This window comes from Pristiophorus japonicus, chromosome 2 (genome assembly GCF_044704955.1).
Source record: "Pristiophorus japonicus isolate sPriJap1 chromosome 2, sPriJap1.hap1, whole genome shotgun sequence".
NCBI lineage: Eukaryota > Metazoa > Chordata > Chondrichthyes > Pristiophoridae > Pristiophorus > Pristiophorus japonicus.
This window is the reverse complement of record NC_091978.1, coordinates 309658432-309674074: the sequence shown is the minus strand read 5'-3', so window position 1 is coordinate 309674074 and position 15643 is coordinate 309658432. Positions and strand designations below refer to the sequence as shown.

Here is a 15643-nt window from a genome sequence, read left to right as displayed (position 1 = left end):
TTCTGGACACATGGCAGAGGAAATTTAATGCAGCAAAGTGTGAAGTGATTCACTTTTGCAGGAAGAACGAGGTGAGAGGCAATGTAAACTAAAGGATATAATTCTAAAGGGGGTGCATGAACAGAGAGACTTGGGGGTGTATGTAGAAGGTGGCAGGACAGGTTGAAAAAACAGTTAAAAAGCATACTGGATCCTGGGCTTCATAAATAGAGGCACAGAGTACAAAAACAAAGAAGTTTTGCTGAAACTTTATAACGCACTGGTTCACCCTTAACTGGAGTATTGTGTTCAATTCTGGGCACTGCAATTGAGGAAGGCTGTGAAGGCCAGAGAGAGGATGAAGAAATGATGTACAAGAATGGTTCCAGGGATGAGGGACTTCAGCTACGTGGATCGACTGGAGAAGCTGGGGTTGTTCTCCTGAGAGCAGCGATGGTTGAGAGGAGATTTGATAGAGGTGTTCAAAATCATGAGGGGTCTAGACAGAGTAGATAGAGAGAAACTGTTCCCATTGGCAGAAGGGTTGAGAAACAGAGGACACAGATTTAAGGTGATTGGCAGAAGAATCAAAGGTGACAAGAGGAGAACCTTTTTTGTGCAGCAGGTGATTAGGATCTGGAACTCACTGCCTGACAGGGTGATGGAGGCAGATTCAATTGTGGCTTTCAAAAGGAAATTGGATAAGTACCTGAAGGAAAACATTTTGTAGGGCTACGGGGAAAGGGTGGGGAAGTGGGACTAGCTGAAGTGCTCTTGCAGAGAGCCGGCACAGGCTCAACGGGCCGAATGGCCTCCTTCTGTGCTGTAACCATTCAATGATTCTATGATTCTACGTATGAGTATGACAGTGTAGTGGTTATGTTACTGGACTAGTAATCCATTGGCCTAGATTAATAATTCAGAGAACATGTGTACAAATCCCACCATGGCACTTTGAGAATTTGAATTCAGTTTTTAAAATTTGGAAATAAAAAGCTACTGTCAGTAAAAAGTGACCATGAAGCTGCTGGATTGTCATAAAAACCCAACTGTTTTACTCGTGTCCTTTAGGTAAGGAAACTTGCCAACTTTACTCGGTCTGGCCTATATGTGATTCCAGTCGCACATCAACACTGTTGACTCTTCGTGAGCCAGTTATTTGTGTCAGAAACACGAGAGAAGAATATTCGCTTACACCTTCTCAGGACAACAGGGGATGGGAATTAAATGCCGACCTTGCCAGTGACACCCACAACCCGAGAATGAATTAAAAAGAAACACAACCCAAGAATGAATTAAAAAACACACCAGTTTACTTGAGGCAAAATTCATCTTGAAAATTGAAAAAGCGGGGATGTGGGACTAAGCATGACTGCCCTCTTTCAAAGATCCAGTACAATGTATGTACCAATATCATTACTGATAATGGCCGGAATTTTAACCCCAAAAAGCAGGTGTGTTTGGAGCATGGGGATAGTTCAATTGTTAAAAATGGGATTCCCGACCTGAACCCGCCTCCAACCTGGCCATTTCCGGTTTTAACGGAGGCGGGATGTGGGGCAGGATAGGGTGGGCAACTAACCCTCTCCAAGGGGGTGGCATGTCAATTTAAATATAATGAGGCTGACAGCCTCCTTTTTCACCTCCATTTTGTTTTTAACTGCATGAGGATGGGTTTCACATAATTCGTGAAACCCGATAGTTAAAGTGAGGTGGGGACTGCTGGATCCAAGAGTTAAGTGGCTTTATGCCTACCTCCTGAATCAGCACCCATACCTAAAACACCCATCCCCATCATGATTGGAGACCCCCAAGCTTCTGATCCCCCACACAAGGCCTCCCCCCATGCTCCTCCGGCAATCGAATGTCGTTTGCCTCCTCTCCCCCCGCCATTTCCCCCCTCACCCTTTATGTGCTCCTCCTGACCTAATATGCTCTGAAACCCCCCTTCTCCGGCTCCAGATCTGTTGCTCCGGTCCCCAATCTTTTCTGTCCCCCACTACTCTGACCATTCCCTAACTCCCCTCGCTCCTCCGGCTGCCAAAACTCATCTGCTGTGCTGCTCCTCATCATTCCAGGCTCCCTCCGTGTGCTGCTCCCGGCCTGCAACAGTTCCCACCACTCCCTACACCCCGTGCTGTTCCTGAATCTCCTTGTGCTCCTCCGCTCACCGCAAGATCCCTCCCTCCTCTCTGCGGCCGAGTGCCACAGGCCAAGCCGGCCGCAGCCAGTCAGTTTCTTAATCTGGCCGGCTGCGGATGGGAAGCAGAGGTTTCCCATGAAAATCAAGCCCTGCTTTCAAACTCAGCAGGGCCTGTGGGAAATGTATTCTCCCAATTGCCATTGGGGTAAGTACTGGGCGAAGTTTGCACCATATACACATTGTCCAGTTTCAGCTGGCAGTCCAGCCAAATAGAATCCCACAGGTGAGCCTGTGTTTATTTTCATGGGACGAAGGAGCAGCAATGATACCTTATTCTGGCCAAGAGCACAGTCCTGCTGCCCGATATTATGGTGACCCAGAGCCAGCAGGCTGCCCCTGCACCCTTCATTTCAGCACTATTGAGCGATCACCACTCAGCTAGCCGGTAGTTAAGATCTACCGCATAAAGTGGTAACAGCGTGCTTTAATTAAATCAAGATTACTATTTTAAAATAGAACTTGTGTATTCCATTGCTACAGACTTCGTACAATGTGTGGTCCCTTTATAAAGCATTGTGCAGTATCTCTTATGAAGTTTAAATTACATTTTTAGAATGCGCTCCTCTACTGGCGATTAATGTTCACTCAACAGCAATTTAGATCATGTTATTTTGATAAACTATCTATCAATTCCCAGTACGGTCTCACATTCTTAGACTGTAATTTAAATATCATTCAAAACATGCCGCACACAGTGCGAAAGAGATCCCACAGCATGGAAGTTAGAAATATCTAGTATCAGCTATACTTTGTAGTATAGTCATGTGAAGATTCAGAATCATAATAAGGATTGCCAAGCTGCTTAAAGCATGAGGTTATCATTGTGTCTATTAATCAGACTGGTGTTCTCTATTATGGCTGTAGAATGTGAATGTGACAGTTCCAGTGATTTTTTTAAATTAATTCAGGGATGTGGGCTTTGCAGGCAAGGCCAGCAATTATTGCCTATCCCTAATTGCCCTTGAGAAGATGGCGGTGAGCCGCAGCCTTGAACTGCTGCAATCCGTGTGGTGAAGATACTCCCACAGTGCTGTAAAGGAGGGAGTTCCAGGATTTTGACCCAGCGACAATGAATGAACGGCGATATATTTCCAAGTCAGGATGGTGTGGAACTTGCAGTTGATGGTGCTCCAATGCGTTCTCTGCCCTTGTCCTTCTAGGTGGTAGAGGTTGCGGGTATGGGAGGCGCTGCCAAAGAAGCCGTGGTGAGTTGCTGCAGTGCATCTTATAGATGGTACACACTGCAGCCACAGTGCGCCGGTGGTGGAGAGAGTGAATGTTGAGAGTGGTGGATGGGGTTGCAATCAAGCGGACTGCTTTGCCCTGGATGGTGTCGAGCTTCTTGAATGTTGTTGGAGCAACACTCATCCAGACAAGGCAAATGACTTGTGCCTCGTAGATGGTGGAAAGGTTTGGGGAGTCAGGAGGTGAGAAACTCGCCACAGAATACCCAGCCACTGATCCGCTTTTGTTGCCACAGTATTTATGTGGCTGGTCCAGTTAAGTTTCTGGTCAATGGTGACCCCAGGATGTTGATGGTGGGGGATTCGGTGATAGTAATGCCATTGAATATCATGGGGAAGTGGTTAGAATCTTGCTTGTTGGAGATGGTCATTGCCTGGCACTTGTGTCTTGCGAATGTTACTTGCCACTTATCAGCCCAAGCCTGACTATCATCCAGGTCTTGCTGCATGCGGGCATAGACTACTTCATTATCTGAGGAGTTGCGAATGGAACTGAACATTGTGCAATCATCAGCGAAGATCCCCACTTCTGACCTTATGATGGAGAGAAGGTCATTGATTAAGCAGCTGAAGATATTTGGGGAACTCTGCCCTGAGGAACTCCTGCAGCGATGTCCTGGGGCTGGAAAAGCCTACAGAGGCAGGCAAGGAGTTACAAAGGAAAGTGGGAAAGGAAGGAATCCATTATTAATTGATGTACCAAAATGTTATGTTCTTATGTTATCTCAGGTATGCAAGATGAGAGGAAGCCTCGGTACCAAACTGAGCCTTCATTGGAAAATAAAGGAACAGAGAACAGGCAGGCAGTGCAGGAACACTCCAGGAATATGGCACCATGCGGCAAGAACTGAAAGGAGAGCACAGTAAATACAGTGGTTATATTGGATTCAATAGTCAGGGATAGATAGGCATTTCTGGAATTGCAAAAATGAGTACCGCATGGTGTGTTGCCTCTCTGTTGTCAAGGAAAAGGATATCACAGACGGGATGCCGAACATTCTGTGAGGGAAACTTGAACGGCCGGAACCAACGACACAGGAAGAAAAAGGTTTGAGCTCCCGGAGTCAAAGTTTCAGGAGCCCGGGAGAAAGTTAAAGAGCAGGACTTCAAAACGGTAATCTCTGGATTACTCCCAGTGCCATGTGCTAATGAGTACAGGAACAGTAAGATAAGGCAGGTTAGTGCATGGCTGCAGAAATAGTGCAGGAGGTAAGGTTTCAGATTCTTGGGGTATTGGGACAAGTTCTGTGGCAGGAGAGACCTGCACAAGATGAACAGGTTGGGATCCATGTCCTTGCGGGGAGGTTAACGAGTGCAGTGGGGGAGGGGCATCAGGATGAAGCATTAGAGAGGAGGAACAAGATGCTCAAAGGGCTGGGGGAGACAACTAGTATTAGACTAAAGAGTAGTTCAGAATGAGGAGTGATCGTACGGGGGATGGGGGGAAATATGAAGCAGACCAGGATGAGTTTGGCTTGCATGAGGCCGAAATTCAGCTCCCCAAAAGGCCCTCTTACCGCCAAAAAATGCCGGCCAGGCGGCGGAGTCGAGCGGCCACCGACTTCCAGTCCAATGGCTGCCGCCAGCGAAATTTAGCTCGGCGGGTTTTTCTGGCGGTCCCCACTTCCGCCCCACTGCTGCCGACCATCCTAAGTGCATTATCAAAGGGCGCACAGTCAATCCTATGCACCTCCATTGCACCTCCCGCAAAATTTAGCTCTAAAAATCTTTAACCCGCCGTGTGGTTCCCCCGACAGCTTTTTCTGTCGGTGCACCTTGCTTTCACTCTGTGAGCTACGGCAGCGAGGCAGCCCTTCAAGGGGAGGGTGCACTGCCGCGGCCGCCATGTATTTTTTTGTCGGCCGACTGCCAGGTTGGGCCAACAATTATGCCCCCGGGTTTGGCCTGACCGCCAACAGGCAGCCTGGCAATCTCCTCTTGGGTGCCAGGCCGCTAGCCCGGCCGAAACCCTCCCTGGTGGCCCAGCAGACCGAAGTTTCAAAATGCCAAAGGCTCTCCCCTTTAAGTGAAGGGGAGAGCGTGGTGATGCACACGTGTCATAACGTCATCTCCACTCCGCTGCTGACTGACAGCGGTGGAGACTCCATCCCGCCTCCACTTCCACCCCTGTAGAGTACTTAGCACCCCACTTCCATCCCCATTATGACCGTTTTCCGGTCCGCTTCCAAAAAAAATAACAAAGAGCTAAATTTACCGAAAGAGGCGACCTCATCCGTCACGGTGGAAAAAACATTTCATGAGTGGAAGGTGCGACCCGTTTCGGGCGGATGTAAATTTCGGCACCCATGTGTGTTAATGCATGGAGCATGGTAAATAGGGTTGTTGAGCTTCAGGCACAAATTGCCATGTGGGATTATGATATAGTGGCAATAAGGGAGACCTGTCTCAAACAAGTGGAGGTTTTGGGATCTTAATATTCTCGCTACAAAGTATTCAGGAAAGATAGGGAAGGAAAAAATGGAGGCTGTGGCAATATTGATCAAAGATACTGTTACAACACTGGAAAAGGACAAATGTACTTGTGGGTTCAAAGACAGAGGCCTAGAAATCCGATAACGTGGGAAAATGTGCGGTGCCACCACGGAGCGCAGTTAACTCGGGCCTGTAAAGAGATCGTAGGTAGCACTGTTATTTTGGTGCTGCCTGCTGATTTAAATGATTAGAGCGCAGAACCTACTGTGCAGCATGCTGTTTCAGGCGGTAGTCTCAGCAGGAGGCCCAATGTGATGTGGCCGTAGTGTCCCAAGAGCAAGGCAGCATTTTCTTAAAGCTAGTCTGTCATTTTAGAAAGCAGTCTTGAGCCGTTAAAGGGGAACTGCCTTCTAAAATAAAAAAAAATCATTTAAAAATAGGCAGTCTTTAGTCCTTACAGCTCAACAGCCTTCTGAAAAAAAACATTAAAAATAATTCCAAAATGGCAGTTTTCAGCTCTAAAGGTAAAAGTGCTTCAGCACTAATAAAAATGGCTCAACAGGCCAGGGAAAGGCTGCAAGGCTCTCACATGCAGCACTCCAGCTTTGTGCAGGGGGTCAACACTGCAAGAGAGGTCCTCTACCTACAGGGGATCAGGAAGCTCTCCAGAAAGAAGGATGTGGGGCCAGATCACTGAGGCCATTACTGCCAGCAGGGTCACCACAGGATGCCCAAAGAGGTTTCATGATCTCAGACCAATGGTCAAGGTCAGTAAATGCATCTTCAAAAACCATCTCCTACCAACTGCACCTCTATCCTCACACACTGCTCAATGCATGACCCCAACCTCTCCCATCACTCACCTACCAACAATCTCTACCAAACACAAGGTATAATTCACATTCCTAGCTTCAACTTACCCCCTTGGAGGAGACGCTGCAGGCCATTCTTGGCAGGGGCATGGCTGTGCCCTTGGCCAGCAGCGGAGCTGAAGAATACTTTATCCTCCTTCCCACTTCCCCTTCCTCCCACAATTTGTTCTGATGTACAAGCTGCCCATGGTGTAAGCATGCACCTCTTGCTTTCCTGCCCTCCCCTCACCACAACCCTACCCTTGTGCCTTCCTCATTTCAGACACCCAAAACATCCAGCCTGCCCAGCCAGTGGTTGACCAGGAAGAGGGAGAGGAGTGAAGATGAAGAAGAAACACCATCACTCGATTTCACACTCCCAACTACCAGCTCCTCAAGCTCAACCATCTGCAGTCTCCCCCAGTGAAAGTTAGAAACCTTCCATAGCCATGCTGCAGCCACCACGGTAGCACTGCGTGGCATCACCAGGATAGGCAAAGGCACACACAACACAGTCACTAAGTGAATGCATAAGGGTGATGAATTGATTTCTTGATGTCATATTGGATGGATTGATGTATAAATTTGGATTGGAAAGTGTGCTTTGTGCTGGCTTTTATTTCAGCATTGTGGCCAGGAGGACACTGTGATGGTCAGTAACAGAGGAAAGGTAAGTTGTTGGGCTAATGTTGAAAGGGGAATTGTGGTTGTGGTCACTGGGACCTCAGGTGGATGATTCTATCCTGGATATCCCGGCCAGAAAAGGGGCTGTCTGGGTTGCATCCTTCCTTCTGCTTCCTCCTCTTCTGCTTCCTCTTCTTCTGCATCTTCCTCTTCTGCGTCTTCCTCTTCCCTCTGCGAAGAGCTTGCCCCCTTTGCTGCCTTGGCTTCATTTCCATGTGCTCCCCAGGACTATAAGCAAGTGGTCTTCTCAGCGGATGCTGCAAATCTGAAATAAAAGCAGAAAATGCTGGAAATACTCAGCAGGTCAGGCAGCATCTCAACCTGAAATGTTAACTCTGTTTCTGTCTCCAAGATGCTGCCTGACCTGCTAAGCATTTCCACCTTTTTCTGTCTTCTCAGAGGTCTTCCTTTACCATCCAACACCTTGCAAGCATTCAGCAGCACTCCCTGCGCACTTTAACAACTTTTGTAATGTATTGCACCAAGTCACTACTGCAATAAAATATAAAAGAAAAGTCAAAAAGCTGAAAAACAAACTTACCTGAAAAATGTGTGTGTCCCTTTAAGAAACGCTGATCATGTCTCTGCAGGGCTGCTTCATGCACATTTTGCTGTTCATATTTAGGACAGGGCGTTATGGTGTACAGGAAAGTCCAAAATAGCAGTCGTGAAATCAGGTATTGCATGCACTGAATACAAAAACAAGAAAGTCATGCTTAACTTTTACAAATAATTGGATAGGCCTCAACTGGAGTATACAATTCTGGGCACACCCTTTAGGAAGGATATCAAGGCCTTGGAGAGGGTGTAGAAGAGATTTACTAGAATGGGATGAGGGATGAGGGACTTCAGTTACGTGGAGAGATTGGAGAAGCTGCATTGTTCTCTTTGGAGCAGAGAAGGTTAAGGGGAAATCTAATAGAGGCATTCAAAATTATGAGTGTTTTGATTGAATAGTAAGGAGAAACTGTTTCCTCTGGCAGGTAGGTTGGTATGCAGAGGTCATTGATTTAAAATAATTGGCAAAAGAACTCAGGGAGAAATTAGGAGAAATGATTTCACATGGGGTTGTTATGATCTGGAACGCACTACCTGAAATGGTGGTGGAAGCAGATTCCATAGGAACCTGCAAAAGCATATGTATTTGAAGAGAACTAACTTACAGGGATATGGGGAAAATGCTGGGGTGTGGGACAAAATTGGACAGCTCTTTCAAAGATGCGGCACAGGCATGATGGGCCGAATGGACCCCTTCTGTATTGCATGATTCTATAATTCTTTGAGAGGGTTTATGAAGGTAGTGTGGTTGATGTTGTACATGTGAACTTTCTAAAAGGCGCTTGATAAACTACCACATAATAGACTTTCTTAGCAAAATTTAAGCCCGTAGGATTAACGGGGCAGTGGTAGTGCGGATATTAAATTGGCTAAGGAGAGTAGCTGTAACTGGTTGTTTCTCAGACTGGAGGAAAATATACAGTGATGTCCCTCAGGGATCAATTTTGGACCTCTGCTGTTTTTGTATACATTAGTGACCTGGACTTGGGTATACAGTGCAAGATCTGAATGGGGGGCACAGCAAATACAGTTTTGCAGATGACACAAAATTTGGTAATGTAGTAAATAGTGAGGAGTATAGCAACAGACTTCAGGAGGACTTCGACAGAAAGGTGAAATGAATAGACACATGGCAGATGAAATTTAATGCAGAGATGTTTGAACTGTTGCATTTTGGTAGGAAGTATGAGGAGAGGCAATATAAACTAAATGGTGCAATTTTAACAGGGTGCAGGAACAGAGACCTGGAGGTGTATTTATCAAATCTTTAAAGGTAGCAAGACAATTTGAGAAGGCTGTTAAAACACATACTGGATCCTTGGCTTTATAAACCGAGGAATAGAGTACAAAGGCAAGGATGTTATGCTAAACCTTTATAAATCACTGGTTAGGCCCCAGCTGGAGTATTGTGGCTAATTCTGGACAATTTTGGGTAAAATACCAAGGCCTTAGAGAGAGTGTAGAGGAGATTTAAAGGAATGGTACTAGGGATGCGGGACTTCAGTTATGTGGAGAGACTAGAGAAGCTGAGGTTGTTGTCCTTAGAGCAGAGAAGGTTATGGGGAAATTAAATTGAGGTGTTTAAAATCATGAATGGTTTTGATAGAATAACTGAGAAGAAACTGTTTTCAGTGGCAGAGGTGTCGATAGTCAGAGGTCACAGATTTAAGTTAATTGACAAAATGGCTGCATTATTCTATGATTCTATGGTTACCATTATACTACCAGATTGCATCACAGTAAAAATGGAAATATGGTGCCTGAGCACATTACACGAGGAGGAATGAAATCCCCTCCACTAAACGCACCAGCTGAGTATAACTTCAGCCGACTTGAGTTCAGGTACAAAACAGCCAACATGCCATTTGCCTTCTTCACCGCCTGCTATACCTGCATGCCAACTTTCAAAGACTATTGTACCATGACACCCAGGTCTCGTTGCACCTCCCCTTTTCCGAATCTGTCACCATTCAGATAATATTCTACCTCCCTGTTTTTGCCACCAAAGTGGATAACCTCACATTTATCCACATTATACTGTATCTGCCATGCATCTGCCCACTCACCTAACCTGTCCAAGTCAACCTGCAACCTCTTAGTATCCTCCTCACAGCTCACATTGCCACCCAGCCTTCTCAGTTACCTCCTTTCAAAAGTAAAGAGCGCATGTTTTTTTTCATTGGGCCTGAGTTTGGTGAAACATAAGTTCCGCCCAAGTACTAACCGAAGGACTGCTAAGATGGTACTTTGGGCGGAAGTTTCATGAAAAAGTGTGGGAAAGACTGCTTGGTGGCAAAAATGGGCCCTGCATGCCGATTCTGGGTGGCAACGGGCAGTAGCTCCCATTCTGGGCAGCAAATGCAATCCTTGGCAAAGTACCACTGAGGATAAAGTTGGGCTCAGGCAGGTGAGAACTGATAAATAAAGTTTTCAAACCAATAAAAAAAAAACACCAGAAATCCTCCCCATCCACCTAAATCCTTGCAAAAGAAATAAAGAAAAGAAGTGCACTAACCTTTTTTTGCAGGTCTTCATACTTACCGTTGAGCTAAGACCTGCCTCCAGGCAGCGGTCTTTTCCCCTGCTGGAGCGGAGGACCGCACAGACCAAACTGCCAACGCAGCAGGCGGGAGGACTCTTGTGGGCATTGCACGCTGGCGCACACCAGTGGACGCCAGCAGACAGTGCCCAGCGGTCTTCTCTCCCCACCGGCGTGAGGACCTGATGATACTCGCTCGATGTGGAGAGCGCCCAAAAACCATCGAGACCGCCGAGAAAACTCGGCGACAGCCATCGGTAAGTTGCCAAACTCGGGCCCATTGTTTTCTAAGAGCTATTTCATAAAACCTAGCCCAGTACCTACAACATTACTAGCTAGTTTGCTGAATCCTCACTTTAAGGATGTGCATTTACCACAAATCTAAATTCTGTTTTAATAATCCAAGAGTATGGGGGATAAGGCAGGTTCATCAGCCAATTAGGTTGTATTGAATTATTATACATCAATTGATACATTGCCATACCTGAGAAAAAGTGGTCAGAAATTAATGTTTATTTAACATGTTTGTATGACATTCTTTTGTCTGCCATCTTAGTGCGCTTACTTAACATGTATCAAAATAGTGGAAAGAATGGCTTGGATTCTCCTCTAAGTTACCGTACACTTTGGGGCAGTAAACATTGGAGAATGTATTCTTACAGTCAATTGCCTCAAATCTGGCACCAAAAAGCTGCACCTGTATTCTCCTCCCCAAAACTGTCAGTTTCCTTTATGGCCTGCCACAAGCCCATTTTGACACATTTAAATGGGGTGGAAATGACGTGGCCATCTCCTTTGCCACATTTCCATCTACTCCCCCGCCCCACCCAAAACCTGGCCCAAGTAATTATCCCCATTATATCAGTGATGGCAAAAAGTGCTGCAAGGTATCCCTGAGGTGGACATTAAGGAGGCTATTTTGTGTGCTGCTATTTCATAGAATCATAGAAGTTTATAGCACAGAAGGAGGCATTTTGGCCATCGTGTCCACGTCAGCCAACAAGAGGCTGTCCAGCCGAATCCCACTTTCCAGCTCTAGGTCCGTAACCCTGCAGGTTACAACACTTCAAGTGCACATCCAAGTACTTTTTAAATGTGGTGAGGGTTTCTGCCTCTACCACCCTTTCGGGCAGTGAGTTCCAGACCCCCACAACCCTCCGCATGCAGAAACGTTCCCTCAAACCCCCTCTAAACCTACCAATTACTTTAAATTTATGCCCCCTGGTTATTTACCCCTCTGCTAAGGGAAATAGGCCATTTTTATCCATTATATCCAGGCTGCCCATAATTTTATACACCTCAATGAGGTCTCCCCTCAGCGTCATCTGTTCCAAGGAAAACAAATCCAACCTATCCAATTTGTCCTCATAGCTAAGATTCTCCACTCCCGGCAACATCCTCGTAAATCTCCTCTGTACCATCTCCAGTGCAATTACGTCCTTCCTGTAATGCGGTGACCAGAACTGTAGCTGTGTCCCCAGAGAGGCAGAGATGGATTTAGAGATGGCATTGGTATCACTGGTTGAGGAGTGTGTGTTGAGACCCAAAGCGACCCATGTGAACTCTCCGATTTGGCCGGTTAGGAAACTGGACAATTCATGAAGAGCCACTGTGGATGATCGGGTTCTTAACAAGAACATCCCAGCCTGTGTCCCCACCGTCGCAGCCGTAGCCGACCTGATCGGGAGCATCCCAGCATCCGTGAAAATATTCACGGTGCTAGACATTTCGAACGGATTCTGGCCTATCCCTCTCAGAAGGGAGGACCAGTATAAGTTCACATTCACTTTCAAGGGTCAGCAGTACACATGGATCTGCCTTCCCCAAGGGTTTCATAACAGTCCTTCTATTTTCCACCAATGTATGGACAACTGTTTAAAAAGGTTCAGCAGAACACAGCAGCTTGTGCAGTATGTGGATGACCTGCTTTTGTTCTCCGACAAGGGGGAGGAGCATGGCCCACGGCTGGCTGAGCTGCTGAGTCTGTTAAAGGGAGCTGGGTTCAAGGTTAATCCTAGAAAAGCACAGATCGGCCAGCAGGAAGTAAAATTCCTCGGGCCGACCGTGTGTGCTGGGGAGAGGGCCATCGATGAGGCGAGGAGGACAGTGGTACAGGAGCTACCTGCCCCGACCATGGTAACGGGGGTAAGATCCTTCCTGGGACTCACAGGGTACTGCAGGGATTTCATAGAGGACTATGCCACTACAGCAGCTCCTCTACTCTGGCTCCTCCACAAGGGAGTGGGCTGGGAGTGGAATGAGGATTGCATGGCAGCTTTTAGTCGCCTGAAGAGAGATCTGCAGATCCCACCGGCTTTACGAGTGATTGATGGGGGGGAGGAGTTCTTTTTGGAGGTAGCTGCCACAGGGGGCAGTTTAAGTGCAGTGCTGCTCCAGGAGCGGCACGGCAAGCGGCCTGTGGCCACTCCAGGGAGCAGCATGTGCTGGAGCAGGTGAGCAGTGAAGAGTGACGTCATCAAGGTCCAGATCGGTGATTGGAGCGTGGGCAGGTACAGCAGAAGCGGCGAGGTTAGGGCGAAGGAGCGGTGAGGTTGGGGCGAAGGAGCGGCGAGAGATTGTCGAGGGAAGTGATCGGGGCCCAGGAGAGGCGCGAGTTCCGGGCCCAGAAGAGGCGAGGGCCCAGGGGCAGCATGGGCCAGCCCACACTGCGATATGTGTGCACACTAGGTCCGTGCAGCTGAGCAGGTCTCCGGTCGTCTTGGTTAATCCTTGCTATTGGACCAAGACCTAGCTCTGTCAAGCCCGTATGGTGGCTGGTGTGCAACGGCCACCACACGTTAAAAAAATCCCAGCACAGGCATCTTCCACCCTTCACGATTTAGTTCGGACCTGGAATTTTAGGTCCATCATTGAAACACCTGTGAACTTTTTGACGTGGAAGCAAGTCATCCTTGATTCGAGGGACTGCCTATGATGAGCTGTGTCCTAACTAGTGTTTTATACAGTTCAAGTATAACCTCCTTGTCTTGTATTCTATGCCTCGGCTAATAAAGGATCATATCCCATCTGCCATCGTAACCATCTTATCTACCTGTCCTGCTACCTTCAGGGATCTGTGGACATGCACTCCAAGGTCCCTTTGTTCCTCTACACTTCTCAGTACCCTGCCATTTAATGTGTATTCCCTTACCTTGTTAGCCCTCCCCAAATGTATTACTTTGCACTTGTCCTGATTGAATTCCATTTGCGACTTTTCTGCCCACGCCCAGTGCTTCCTGATGGTCAATGCCCTCAATCCTGGCAGCAGCCACGATGCCTTCATCCTGTGTCAGTCCAGTGTGCCTGCCACCTTCCCGCCACCACATGAAACCCTGCTCAGAAACAAGGGCTATTCGTTCTGCATCTGGCTCATGACTCCCCTCCGCAACCCCACAATTCATGCCAAGCACTCATATAATGAGAGCCTTGCTTCCACCAGGTACATCATCGAGCAGACCATCGGGCCACTGAAGCAATGGTTCCACTGACTTGACCAGTCAGGAGGAGCCCTCCAGTACTTGGCGGAGCAGGTGTCCCATTTCCTGGTGGTCTGCTGCATGCTTTACAATTTCGCCATCATGAGGTCACAGCCCTTGCCACCAGGGATTGCAGGACCACCTCAGGAGGAGGATGAAGGAGAGGTGGAAGAAGTAGAAGATAAGCAAGAGGACGAGGAGGAAGGAAGGAGGAAGGCAGCCAAACCCACTTCTAGATGGGCTCTCCGTGAATGCTTCATCAAACTCTGATTCCAACGAATGAAACCCCAGATCGCCATTGCTCAGTACATCCCCATCATACCATTCCTCTGTCACGGAATATCACAGCATCCTCCTGGGCACAAAGCTGAAATGAGAGCCACTGCAAAAGATTCCAGACAAATTAATAATTTTATCAAAAATCAATTTACACATATGATATGAAGTAATCACCCTTGTGCAATCGCTTAGTGCCAGTTGTTGGGATGCCCTTTCCTGACCGAGTGCTCCTACGAAGTGCTTCCCCAGTGACTGCAACACGACTGGTGGAGACTTCCGATACCCTTGCAGGATGACCTCAAGCACTTCTGGCCTTCCAAGGCCCGGCTGTAGACTTCACCATCTTGGCATGGGCGGCAGCAGTCTGGGCTGGGTGGCTGACAGGCAGCGGCAAGGGCAATAGCGGAGTGGCAGTGGTGGGAGCAGGAATGCTGTCATCCTGAGTGAGGACAGCAGGGTCCTGCTCTACTGTTTGTGTGCCTTTTTGTTCTTTTAGAGTGAGAGAAGACAACATTACGAACTTGTCAATGTCATGGAGACTTACCCCATCTGAAGTCATGCATGGCGTGATGTTGAGAGATGAAGGTGCTTTGATCCTTGAAAAGAAATGTTCTTGAAGACTAGAATTTTGCTCAGAAATAATTTTTCAAATCTTACCTTGGCCTCATGTGGCTGGCAGGTTTGACACTGGGTGGGCTCCCCCCGACTCGCCATTAAAAGCATGTTGCGGCATTGATTATGTCATCAGGTTGTGACTTTTGAATTTAAATTCAACCCCGTTTTCCTGCAGCGGGATCCTCAGCCGACTTCAAAGTTGGTGAAAGTAAGTGGGAACGGGGTGACCTCAGGCTGGTTGATCGACTGGGCCTGATCTTAGCGCCTCCCACTCACCAGCCCGACGGATGAGGGTAAAAATTGAGGCCCTCCAGTCTACCTACTAAGGAGGAATGACATTCTCTGTCTTTTCCATTCTGCTGAGAAGAGTTGCTGTCCTTTAGCTGGCTGTATATGCCTTTCTCGCAGTGGCGGTAAGCCAATAAAGGGTGTTCTTTGGCTTCCAAATGGCCTGATGTACTAATGAGGAAATGATGGTGGATCAGTGACTGCTTCACATTTGTGGATGTGATCACCGTTCCGCAACAAACGCAACAACAAGGGCCGAATTATTGTGTTCAAAAGCATCAACAACAGTAGTTTCTACATTCAAGTTTCTTTTCATTAATATAAGAAAATGAAGAGTTACTTCTGAATAATAAATGTAATTTCCTAAATGTAAATAGAAACATAGGAATAGGAGTAGACTATTCAAAGCTTTGAGCCTGTTCTTCCATTCAGTTAGATTATCACTGACCTGCATCTGAACTCCATTTAACCTCCTTGTTTTGTAACCCTTAATA

At 47.2% G+C, this 15643-nt stretch overlaps 1 protein-coding gene across 4 annotated transcripts in view; it reads left to right on the top strand.

Annotated features, from left to right (window-relative positions):
* Positions 1-15643, top strand: part of pdgfc (platelet derived growth factor c) — a 392811-nt gene that overhangs the window by 324057 nt on the left and 53111 nt on the right. The window lies entirely within an intron of this gene.